We start from the raw sequence: 12,856 nt of genomic DNA on the forward strand, positions 1-12,856 counted from the left end.
ATTTAGTCCTGCTAAACGGAATTATATTACACACACGCTGCACTGTGCTGGCTCTCTCCTCTCCTTATATAGAGGGTGACTCCAGCCCCATCTAGTGGTGCATACATGACAAGATAATGCATTTTTGCACTTTGCAGTATAATGTGGCTTCTAGGAGCCGAATGCTGCACCAGATCTACTTACCCCATCACATGTTGAAACTAGATCTGTAAAGAAGGACCATGTAAACCTCATCCATCAGACACCCAGTGATTCCTACAGTAACTCCAGAACAGTAAAAAGTATAAGAAAAGGGGAAATACCTGCTATAATTGCCATGTGAGCTGACGAAAACCGAGCACCTCTACTTACCTTAATCACAGTAATTCTCCAGATATCATTTCAGAGCAAAGAACTGTAGAAATCCTAGGAATCCAGTGTGAAGAACGGAACGGAATGACCTCGAGGCTCAAACTGAATCTGCACTGAAAAAACAAAAACAAGAAGCTGCACTAATCGTCATGTTCAGGTGATGGAGGATGAGAATTCATTAAATACACAGAAGGACGTCAGATTATGACTACATGAACAAAATGCATTAATAATGTAAAAAATAGCACAATATATAAGAGGTCAAGAAACCTGGGGTCACTGTGTCTGGAGAGAAGAGAGATCTAATCAGGGAAGAACCATCTGTAATGTACTAATATATGAATGGACAGTGCAGAGATCCTTATCATGGTCTCTATACCTAGGCCCCTGAACATGACGAGATGGTGTCCTCTACGTCTACAGGAAAGAAGTTTTCACTGTCATCATAGAAGAGGATTCTTTACTGTAAGAGCAGTGAGACTATGGAGCTCTCCGCTAGAGGAGGTGGTGATGGTGGATTCATTGTACAGGTTTTAGAGGAACCTCAATGCCTTTCTTGAACATAAAAGTACTGAGGGTTATGGCTGCCAGATTTCAGGATTTGATAAATCTCCTCCAATGTGACTCTAAGTGACACATGAAAGTCTTGCTTTGGGGAACATTTCTATGTGATTTTTCTCTACAAACGACACTAGTTCAGGTGGGGGAGGGGCGACAAAAGAAAGAAAGGGCATGCAGTTCTACTAATTTTTTTGACCATTCAGGAAGGTACCGGAGACTTAGAAATTACCTTTTCTTAAATATTTGACAACAGAGAGCAGTGCGATGTTGCAGTAATTCTACATTTTACAACATGGCAGAGTACATTTAAGGTCCCTTGCCCCACATCCTTACATGCCACCCCACTAGAATGTTGGTGTCTCGACAGCTCTACCAAATAAATTCATCTGCTGCATAGCGCTGCCGTGGAGGGCTCAGATCTGCGAAGGCCTGGGTCCTCTTTCATTGGTGCAGGAACAGGACCGGGCCCCTCCCGGGGTGGTAGTGCATTTTCAGGAATAGTGTCCGCTACTGGACAATTGAGGGTGGATGACTCGTCAGTCTGTAAAGGCAGCGTAGGTATTAGCCACCGCCCTATGTCTCTTGGACTCACAGGCTTCGATTGCCTCTCCTGAACACCTCCAGAATTATCTGTCGGGGAACGACTCTCTGAAAGACAAGGTCTGAGCATGTTACGGTGTAATCTTTGAGTCAGCCTATCAGAGTCTTTCCTTTTGACATCGTAGACTGGGCCTTTCGGATACACCTGCCGTTTCACAACAACAGTATATATGCAGTGTTTTTACCTGATGAAGGGGAGAGATTCCTCGAAACGCATTGTATACCTGCAATAAAGACCTCAACTTACTACTATCATCTGAACCGTGGTTGGTTTCTTGCACTGTGGGAAATTCTTTTGCTTTGGAAAAGTTTCACAATACATGGCTGTGGTTCCCAGCGGTCATCCGATTTATCTGTGGACCATTTAGCATGAACCAATACTCTGTCACCCAGCGACAAGGGTGTAGTCTGCACAGGTTGATAATTCCTAAGGGTTTGCTGTTGCAACTTCTCATTGACCAACCGATGAACCGTCCTCAGTTTGTCTTGGTGCTCCTGTACCCATGAGTCAGCTGTCCTAGGGAACTCTTGTGAAAGAGGTCCAAGGTTCATTTCGGCAACTTCTTGCCCTGGGCGACCAAACAGCAGCATGTGTGGAGTATAGCCGGTAGTGTTATGAACACGATTATTAGCCGACCCAGAGTAGTTCAGTCAAGTACTCGGGCCAGTGCAACTTACGTTCTTTCTCCAGAGTTCAATGCATCTGTAGAAACGTCCTGTTGAATCTTTCACAGAACCCATTGCCCTTTAGGTGGTATGGCGTAGTTTGTGACTTCTCAATCCCATACAGCCGACACAGATCTTCCATCAACTTCCCTTGGAAGCAAGCTCCTTGATCAGAATGAATCCACTTCGGGCATCCGTACACCTGGATAAAGTGTTTGCACACTACGCGGGTGGCTGATTCCACTATCTGGTCATGGGTAGGTACTGCCACAGAGAACTTTGTGAAGTGATTAGTCATCACAGGGCAATACCCATTAGGATCTCCAGTGGCGCGGACGTTCGGATAACTTGAATTGGGGCTCTCTGCTCAGGAGGCTTCACCAGCTCGCATGTGCGACACTTCTGGCACACTTCACGGACAATCTGCTTCAACTGCGGGCAGTATACAAATCTCTGTACCCACTTGTATGTCTTCTCCGCTCCAAAGTGAGCACCCTCCTCATGTCCCTCGAGGGTCACTCTTTGGGCCAGGCTACTAGGTATCACTATCTGTCACCTTTCTTCAAGATCGGTAGGCAGAAACACCTTCCGGTACATGATTCCATTTTGGATTCTCAGCCGATCCCACTGCTTCAACAGCTTTCATCCATCTGAGGACTTCGCTCTTCAATCTTGGGCCATATCCCAGTCTTTACCAAGTGTTTGATCTTCTTTAAATCAGGATTATCATCTTGCACTTGAGCCCATTCTTCCTCAGTCTTCCCTAGCAACACAATGCTGTCAGTAGCCACCCCAATTGAGCTGGCCACGGGCGACTGTCAAGGCACCTGACCAAGATCGGGTATCTCAGTCCCTTCATCCTCTTCATCAACCCCACCTATTGGGACATCCCAGGTGACTCTAGACAGTGCATCCACATTTGCGTTGTCTTTACCGGCACGGTATTTGATGGTATAGTCAAACTTTGGCAGTCTAGCCATCCATCTCTGCACCAAGGCGCCCAGCTTCACATTATGCAGGTGGGCCAATGGGTTATTGTCTGTTCTTACTCAGATCTGTGCCCCAGTGAGATACCCTGAGAATTTTTCATTGCCCAGACTAACACCAACAACTTGTTTGAAGGAGCTATAATTTTCCAAAGTCCCGTAAGGACCGACTAGCATATGCAATGACTCGTTCCTGTCCGTCTTGTTCTTGGGCTAGTACTGCTCCCAGTCCATGCAAACTTCCATCAGTGTAGAGTGTGAATGGTCTGTCATACTGAGCATATGCCATGATGGGGGCGCTAATCAGGGCTTTCTTCAACTTGTCAAAAGCTTGCTGCTGTGGCAGCCCCCATGATATGGGCCGTGTCTTCGGACCCTGGGCATTCCCTCTCAAGAGTTCGTGTAGCGGACTGGCGATCTTCACAAAGTCCTTTATAAATATTCGACAGTAGCCAGCCAATCCTAAGAATTCTTTCACTTCTTGAGGCGTCTTAGGTTGTGGTCACTTACCCACTGCCTCTATCTTACTCTCTGCAGGGCGAACTCCTTCAGCTGATACGATGTGTCCCAGATTCTCTAGGCTTGTTTGGAAGAGATGGAACTTCCTCGGTTTGATCTTAAGGCCATGAGAGCGGAGCCTACCTAACACTTGCCGCAGTCTCCTCAAATATTCTTCAAACTTAGGTGCATGGACGTCATCCAGGTATATCAGAATCGACTCAAAGCTCAGTTCATCCAGGCAGTGTTCCATTAGGTGTTGGAATGTACCTGGAGCATTCATCACCCGGAAGGTGGGATAAAGGCTGTTTTCTGTGCCCTCTGTTCCCCCTCCATAGTAATAAAGTCCTCTGTGCCCCTCCATAGTAATAAAGTCCTCTGTGCCCCTTCACATTAGTAATGCCCTCTGTGCCCCTCCATAATAATAAAGTCCTCTGTCTCCCTCCATAGTAGTAATGCCCTCTGTGCCCCCTCCATAATAATAAAGTCCTCTGTCCCCCTCCATAGTAGTAATGCCCTCTGTGCCCCCTCCATAGTAATAAAGACCTCTGTGCCCCCTCCATTTTAATAAAGACCTCTGGGCCCCCTCCATAGTAATAATGCCCTCTTTACCTCCTCTGTATTAAAAAACAAAAAACAAAAAAAAACACAGTAACTACTCACCTTGTCCCGCTCCTGAGGCTCACAGTCTTCTATTTCCTGCAGGCACAGATCGCTCTGCAGCACTGTGTGGGCGGAGCTTATGCAGATTACTGGGTTGCAGGCTCCACCCACACCAGCCGGCAGCGCGATCCCTGCCTGCAGGCTGAATGGTGGAGTGGGGAGGTCTTTCTGAAGGAGGGGAGGAGCACGGGGAGCTGAGCAGTGAGTGACAGGACCCAGATCCCAGCGCTCCAGCAATCTGTATTGATGGAAGTACTCATTGCTTCTGGTACCCCCCTGAGAGCCGGCACCCGGGGCAGACCGCCCCCCCTTAGTACGCCACTATTCAATAGTGATATGGCCAGAAGCAGCACCTCACCTCTGAAGCCAGTCATTGGCTGCAGTGCAGCATGTGACCATGTCCATGCAGGGCTGGAAGAAAACAAGCCTGGGAGAGGAACATGGACGCGGCGGAGGCATCGTGGAGGAATGGAGTGGCAGGGTCAGTATTCCTGGAGAACTCTGTAATGTCTTATGCTTCATCTGTTTCTATATATTTTATGAAGGATAGAATAGTGCGGTATACGATATTCTATCCTAGTGCGGTATACGATATTCTATCCTAGTGCGGTATACGATATTCTATCCTAGTGCGATATACGATATTCTATCCTAGTGCGGTATACGATATTCTATCCTAGTGCGGTATACGATATTCTATCCTAGTGCGGTATACGATATTCTATCCTAGTGCGGTATACGATATTCTATCCTAGTGCGGTATACGACGATATTCTATCCTTAGAAAAAACAATCATGTCTTATTATATGACATTGGGATACGTTACACAGGATAAGACAAAATGGAAACTCCTACCCAAATATCTGAGCTCCGTACTGAGGAGGCAGAATGATCGCCCCGCTCTGGAGCAGTCCAGGACTCTGTACATATAGAAAGTGTAATAAGTTATGGACGAACATCGGCCGGGACGATTCGCGAACCCGATCGTGCGAACGCAAGTTCGCACTGGGCCCCATTTACTTTAATGGCAGGCGAACCTGAAAAACCTTCAGGTCATATTTGCAGCCACAAAATACTTGCAAGAAGTGCACAAATCGTCCCACAACATGGACAGTGACATACTAGAGGGGGATCAATGACAAAAATTCCCCCCCCAAAATATGTATTTTAATCAGGGGCCATTTTTATGCGTCTTAAAGGGAAATTCTCAGAAATGTGCCCTGCTGGAGCCTAGAGAAATTTTATTTTGGGCCACGGGAGTACAGGCCCCAAAATTAGGCATTCACCTGACAGAAAACATCAAGTGATTATGTGGCTGGAGGTAGATTAGACGGTCAGTGGATAACAATATTACTGCAGGCCAGTGGAATACAGGTCAAATACATATGTTTAAAAGAACAAAAAAATTGAAATTGGATTAAAAACATGGCTAATGAAATCCCCCCTCTTGGAAAAAACCCAAATGATAATAGTGTCTTCGGGGGTGCACACAGCAGAGAGTGAGGAGGGTGCAGATACAGAGGATGAGGAGGGTGCAGATACAGAGGACGAGGAGGGTGCAGATACAGAGGGTGAGGAGGGTGCAGATACAGAGAGTGAGGAGGGTGCAGATACAGAGGATGAGGAGGGTGCAGATACAGAGGATGAGGAGGGTGCAGATACAGAGGACGAGGAGGGTGCAGATACAGAGGATGAGGAGGGTGCAGATACAGAGGATGAGGAGGGTGCAGATACAGAGGACGAGGAGGGTGCAGATACAGAGGACGAGGAGGGTGCAGATACAGAGGACGAGGAGGGTGCAGATACAGAGGATGAGGAGGGTGCAGATACAGAGGGTGAGGAGGGTGCAGATAGAGAGGATGAGGAGGGTGCAGATACAGAGAGTGAGGAGAGTGCAGATACAGAGGGTGAGGAGGGTGCAGATACAGAGGATGAGGAGTGTGCAGATACAGAGGATGAGGAGGGGGCAGATACAGAGGATGAGGAGGGTGCATATACAGAGGATGAGGAGGGTGCAGATACAGAGGATGAGGAGGGTGCAGATACAGAAGATGAGGAGGGTGCAGATACAGAGGGTAAGGAGGGTGCAGATACAGAGGATGAGGAGGGTGCAGATACAGAGGGTGAGGAGGGTGCAGATACAGAGGGTAAGGAGGGTGCAGATACAGAGGATGAGGAGAGTGCAGATACAGAGGGTGAGGAGGGTGCAGATACAGAGGGTGAGGAGGGTGCAGATACAGAGGATGAGGAGGGTGCAGATACAGAGGGTGAGGAGGGTGCAGAAGCGGAAGGCTGAGTGAGCCACTCAACCAACTCTGGAGCGTCCTTTGACGTAATCGCACGCACCTTCTCCAACTTCCCACTTAGGCTCCGGCCTGGTGCACCTGCCCGACCCCTACCACCCCTGCGGAACGGCCTGCCTCCTCCTCTGCCTGTCATTTTCTAAATGACTCTGTGACAAAGTCCCTATAGAAGAGCAGTGTTTGTGGAAGCCGGTATATCATACAACTGCTGCACAATACAACTGCACTATATAGAAAGTATATTATAGGTATATCACACCAGTAGAAATTATTTGTTCCAATAGCGTTTGTCCCTCTGTGTAGCTGCGGTATCTCAGTAGAACTGCACATGCAGCCAGCCAGTCGCAGGGGGAACACGTGAGGTGCACGGTGGACCGATGAGGGGCCACATGATATAACACCCAGTTCATCAGTTACTCACGGTTAGCAGAGAGCCTCCCTGGGCTGGCAGCACAGTGATGAGGTGGACAGCACGAAATCCTCCGGGGCACGCTCTGTGGTAGGAAGCACCAGCCAAGATGGTGGTTGAGGTGCCCTTGATGTTAGGGGTGCTTAGTTTGCGGCAGGTCCCATTCATTTTAATGGCAGGCGAACCTGAAAAACCTTCAGCTCATATTTGCAGCAAAGATATTGCCCTACAGGGGGTGCTATTCTGGCCCTGATACCCTAACCACAGACCACTCGTCCGAAAACTTCCATTATATAAAAATGACCCTAGTAAGCCCCTAGGCCCCTGACTTCCAGGTGATCACTATATAGATGTATGAGGTTTTGACTCATTATAAAAGTATATTATAAGTATATCGCACCCTCTGTGTGTCACACCTATCGATAGCACTCATATACCAGTCCTAAAAAGGACTTTTGTGGCCCTATTAGCCAGCGTTTGGTGTCCCTAACAGCCTGTACCCGCTCCACACAGCAACCTCTCCCTACACTGGCAAAATACTGAATGTAAAATGGCGGCCAGATCGGGTTTATTTATAAGGTAGGGGGTGTCCATGTGCTGAAACGTCTCCATTGGCTGTCCTGTACCACCTGATGGATGTGTCATGGGTCAAAGTTCTTCACAATGTAAAAGAATATGGCAGGCGCGAATATCTCCATATGTTCGGCGAATCGCGAACTAGCAAAGTTCGCCGCGAAACTACTGCTGGGCGAACCTCAAGGCCATCTCTAGTAATGAGTGCATTAAAGACAATAAAAGATTGGTGAATGAACTGGTCTATTGGACACCATACAACCTCCCCCCCCCCCCCCCCCCCCGCAATAAACGACACGTCAGCCAAACAAGACACCAATACAGAAGAGTTTTAAAAAGTCCAGAAAATTTGAAGGCCATTGACGTTACTATAAAGAAAAGGGCCGGTGACTTGGATTGACTCCTTTGGTTTAGCCTCTTGAGGCTTCGCTTTCACTCCTGCTCAGGGTCAGACTGGGTCTCTTTGGGGCCATCAAATGCTGTCACATGATCCATCGCCATGGTGATGGATCATGTGATGGACCATGTGATGAGCGCAGTGATGTGATCAAAGGTCTTTTACCCAGGTCCTGAAGAAAGAAGAAAGAAGAGATGCCGGCTGCGCGAACAAGTGGATTAAGGTGAGTTAAATTATTTCTTTATTTTTTTAACCCCTCCAGCGCTATTATACTATGTATTCTGTATTCAGAATGCTATTATTTTCCCTTATAACCATGTTATAAGGGAAAATAGTACAATCCACAGAACACCGATCCCAAGCCTGAACTTCTGTGAAGAAGTTCGGGTTTGGGTACCAAACATGCCGATTTTTTTTACGCGCGTGCAAAACGCATTAATATGTTTTGCACTCACGCAGAAAAATTGTGCATTTTCCCGCGACGCACCTGCATCTTATCCGGCCCAAATCCATTACACCCGTGTGAAAGAGGCCTTATGTCTAGGTAGAAGATCTTTTTGCATCTGCAGTTGGAGATAATAGAGGTCATATGGACATGCTATCGGATCTGGCCCAGAGAGTTACCACAGTGGATCCAGTTCTGGATGATCTCCTGAGTCCTTAATTATCGAGATAGGAAATTCACATAAAGGTTTGTAATGAGCTGACCGCCCCGCTGAAGATGTTCCACCTGTGCCAGATCGTGAGGTCCTGGTCTGAGATCTTGAAGAAGTTCATCTTTATGTCTTTGACGAAATATAAAGCCTGGTGATGGAGGTGCATGGAGACGAGCGATCGCAAAGTGGAAAAAGTTTTCTTCCCACATTTTAATAACTTTAAACTATGAGGGCAACACCCCACAGAATCATCTGTTATTGGTGGCTAGGGACATCGCCCCTTAGGGCTCGTGATCATATTGCATCTCCATACTTTTTTCCATGGAGGACTGGAACCTGTGATGGGGTGATCATACTCGATCATACACAGTAATATTTCTGTTACTGAAAATCACGCAGCCTATTATACCCTGTCTCTGGCAGGGCCTACTTGGCCCATCTACATAGCAGGCCAGGAGGTCAATGTCAGGCCTCCGGCTGCCATGGCAAACCTTTGACACCTGGGCAATCAGGTGTAAAAGCTCAGGGTCCATAATAGTGTGTGACGTGTAAAGAGTCATCATAAGAGCAGCATACTCCCTTATTACTGACCTCAGAGTCTATACTATGTAGTCAATGGCAGAGCTCCCCCTAGTGGTGGGGCAGCATGCTCCTATCTCCAGAACTGTGCCCTGTCTCTCAGCTGCTGTGAATGGAGTAGCTGCAAGATGGGGCCCTGTTCTCCAGATAGGAGTAGGTCCCAGAGGTGGGACCTGCACCTACCAGATATTAATGGTATAAATGTCTATGAGAATAACCCTTTAATGACTGACCGTATGCAGTTTTGCTTTATGAGGTAGAAATTGTAATGTTTTGGTGCTGTTTGGGAATACATACTGTATAAATGACTGCGTGAGTTATATTTTTTGTTGCAATGGAATATAGAAAAAAAAGTGTTTTTTTTGGGGGGGGGGCATTTTTTTTAAACACTTTCCACATTTTACACCTTTTGAAATAATCCTTCAGGTTATTACGGATGTCAGGAGATACGTCTCATTGTAGGTCTGGTCAAGTTTCTGCTGTTCTCTCCACTTTAGAAGTGCCCCCTCGTGGGCCTGTTAGGTTGCATGTGTGCATGATCATGACAATAGTGATGGCGGTTTTAGGTTATTAAAGTTGCAGATGAAGATGACCCACCAGAGAAGATGAGGGGGGATCTGTGCATAGAATAGGCTGGAGGCACAGTGAGAAGGAAAGTCTGAGGATGGACGGCAAGCTGCTCAGCCCAGATCTGGGAAGTCCACAGTCGGTTCATTCGGGGATCCCCTCAGAAAATGCACCTGAACAGCATCACTAGGAACAATACAAAGAAAACTTTAAAAACTTTCCAATTTCTTTATTTTTTGAAGCATTTAAAACTAAAGTTCACAAATCTCGTTAATCTGAGGAACCTGAACTTGAAAGTCTTGAACGGTATGACAGGATTAGGTCATCCGTGATTTACACATTTCATGCTAAAACAGGTCTACTCCGTCTGTACTAGTAAATTCACTCGGCTTTCCAAGCTTCATACAATCTTATGTGTCATGGAGAATGAAGGATTCAAACCAAGAGCCGTCCATTGTGATCTTCTAGTGACAGGAGACCTCTGAAGATCTCTCAAATAAAGGTCCTTTTACATGGACTGATGTGTCGGGCAATTATCAGGAATGAACCAGACATTCCCAGTAATTGCCTGATCTTCAGCCGCGATGAGGGGTACATTCACATGCAGTAGTCCCCTGTCCTCATAGAAAGTCACAATCTGCTGCACAGGAACAATCATCTTTGGTGCCAGCAGAACGGCACGGTTACCCGATGAAGGAGCATCCGTTATTGAGAACAACCATTTATACAAACACTCATCCCGATAATTGGCCTGGTTTGTGGAAAAGGATCTTCACACGTGACCTCACCAGCTGCTGCTTGTGCCTGATCCTGCCTTCCATGGTGCTGAAATCTCAATGAGGAAATTCTGTCTGAGCAATGATGACCTCGCCCCAGCACTGGCTTCACTTCGGGTTGTAATACAATGCTTCGGCCTCACCACTCGATGGCCCAGCCCCGATCTCTCATGTCTGTCACTGGGATGACCGGGTGTCTGGTATGTGCTCCTCTTTTCCTAACTGATAGGGCTTCCTTTTATACTTGCATTTTTGTAGTCTTTAAGTTGGCCTATACATTTGATCTGGTAGGCTGAACAGGCAGACCTCTGGCCGACCACCTAATGTGTATGGGGACCTCCCAACTCTCCCCGATGGCCGATAGCTGTCAGCTCCCCGATACTTTTTTGTCAAGGTAGATAAGCTGCCCGCCAGAGGTTCCACTCCCACCCATGCTCAATGGAGCCGGGCGTGCGTGTATACAGGGGGGATCAGACGAGACAGCTGCCGGCCAATCGAGTGTTCTGTCGACTGCTGTCTAATGTGTAGGACGGGCTTAGTGGCTGCGCATTCTGTACGTTTGTAATAGAAATTGATTGAGGAATTTCTTTCCCCCGATTAATGTTTAAATTTATTAAAATTAATAAAAAAAATCTGTAATAATATGTAATGAGTGCGGCGCAGGAGCAGAGCCTGGGGCGTCCCCAGAAGACGCGACCCCACTGTCCCCTCCACCAGGAGTAGTCCCCGGCCTGCAGGTAGGTCTCCAGGACTAGGAACACATTAATACATTCCTAAATATATTTTTTTCAATCTTATAATGTATAAAAATAAAACGTGAGAGAAATCTCCTCCGAGAATTTAATCCATTTCAATGAAAATAGAAAAAAAGTTATGACTGATGAGTGACAGCAGCACAAGAGTACAGGAGACAGTGTGAGAACCTAAAGTGTTAATATCATGGAAGGAGGAGGAGTGAGGTTCATCCAACCCCCTACCTCAGCCTATCACATCTCCATAAACACCTAGCTGGGGTGAGGCCACTGGCTCCGTGATTCTCCCTAGGATATATACCCCACCAGTCCCTCAGCCTCTCCCTTTTCCTGCTGGAACCAGTAAGTAGCACTTACCTTGGGTCCCTGCTTGTGGTTGGGGCCCCATGACCTGTCTAGCTCTGCTCTGCTATCATTTCCCTTCTTTACATGGTTGACTTACCTGAGGCTGTAGTTTTCTCTTTTATACAATGTCTCACCGGCGTCTCCTCTTGTGGCCTTGCGTCTTGGTGAATCCTTGGGAGACATAGTCCTGAATTTCCTGAATCATCTTCTAATATGGTCTCATTTATTGAGGAACCCAGGCTTATTCTATTCAATGCAGGCAGCTGTGGACTGGGATGTACTGGGGGCACCTACTTACCCCGGTCCTATAGTCCCTACAGTCGCCATGTTCTGTGTATATTAATACTAGAGCTCCTTCCCATTATTAGAGTTTTTGAGGACATTTTTTTCTGCAGAGTTGTCTTCCATATATTGTGTAATCTTTCCAGTTCTTCCCATTTCCTGGTAGGCAGCGGAGACACGAGGTTCCCGTTACTTGCTGGTACTAGGAAGATATCTTCTTTCCTTGTTTATTTGCTTTATTATCTCGTTTTAAAGAAGAAAAACTAAATTTTTATGTTTTCGCTGTAATAATTTGAGCCTCTTGTAGTTACTCATCGGCCTTAAAGGGAACCTCCACATTTTAAGGCTACATGCACACAACCGTATGTGTTTTGCGGTCTGCAAATTGCGGATCCACAAAAAAAAGGATGACTTTCTGTATGGCATCCTTTTTTTTGCGGATCCGTTTTTTTTTTTGCGGATTCATCGTAATAATGCCTATTCTTGTCCGCAAACTAGAAAAAAGTAGGACATGCACAATTTTTTGGGCGGAGCAACGGAACGGACATACTGATGCGGACAGCACACGGTGTGCTGTCGGCGTTTTTTGCGGACCCATTGAAATAAATGGGTCCGCATCCTATCCGCAAAAAAAACGGAACGGACACGGAAACAAAATACGGTCATGTGCATGAGGCCTAATACTGTGTAGTCTTCAGGTTTTCTTGTCTGTACGGAGCATTGCTGTCATTATAACATTGTGGCTGCCTACAGTCACCACTAGGGGGAGCTGAGACGCTCACTGCATACTGTCTCATTACTGAGTCCGGTTTATAAATGTTTGCAGCGCTCTCCCCCTAGTGGTGGCTGCAGGGAGCAGGTGTTCTATCATGTTACTACAAACCGGATTCC

At 46.8% G+C, this 12,856-nt stretch overlaps 1 protein-coding gene across 1 annotated transcript in view; it reads left to right on the top strand.

The window, feature by feature from the left end:
• Window positions 1-11,622: 11,622 nt before the first annotated feature.
• Window positions 11,623-12,856, top strand: part of LOC122924295 (NACHT, LRR and PYD domains-containing protein 1b allele 3-like) — a 29,371-nt gene continuing 28,137 nt past the window's right edge. Inside the window, exon 1 of the mRNA XM_044275250.1 lies at window positions 11,623-11,680. The gene's annotated coding sequence lies outside the window, so the exon portion shown is untranslated. The remainder of the gene's footprint in view (window positions 11,681-12,856) is intronic.

Source organism: Bufo gargarizans, unplaced genomic scaffold, assembly GCF_014858855.1.
Source record: "Bufo gargarizans isolate SCDJY-AF-19 unplaced genomic scaffold, ASM1485885v1 original_scaffold_996_pilon, whole genome shotgun sequence".
NCBI lineage: Eukaryota > Metazoa > Chordata > Amphibia > Anura > Bufonidae > Bufo > Bufo gargarizans.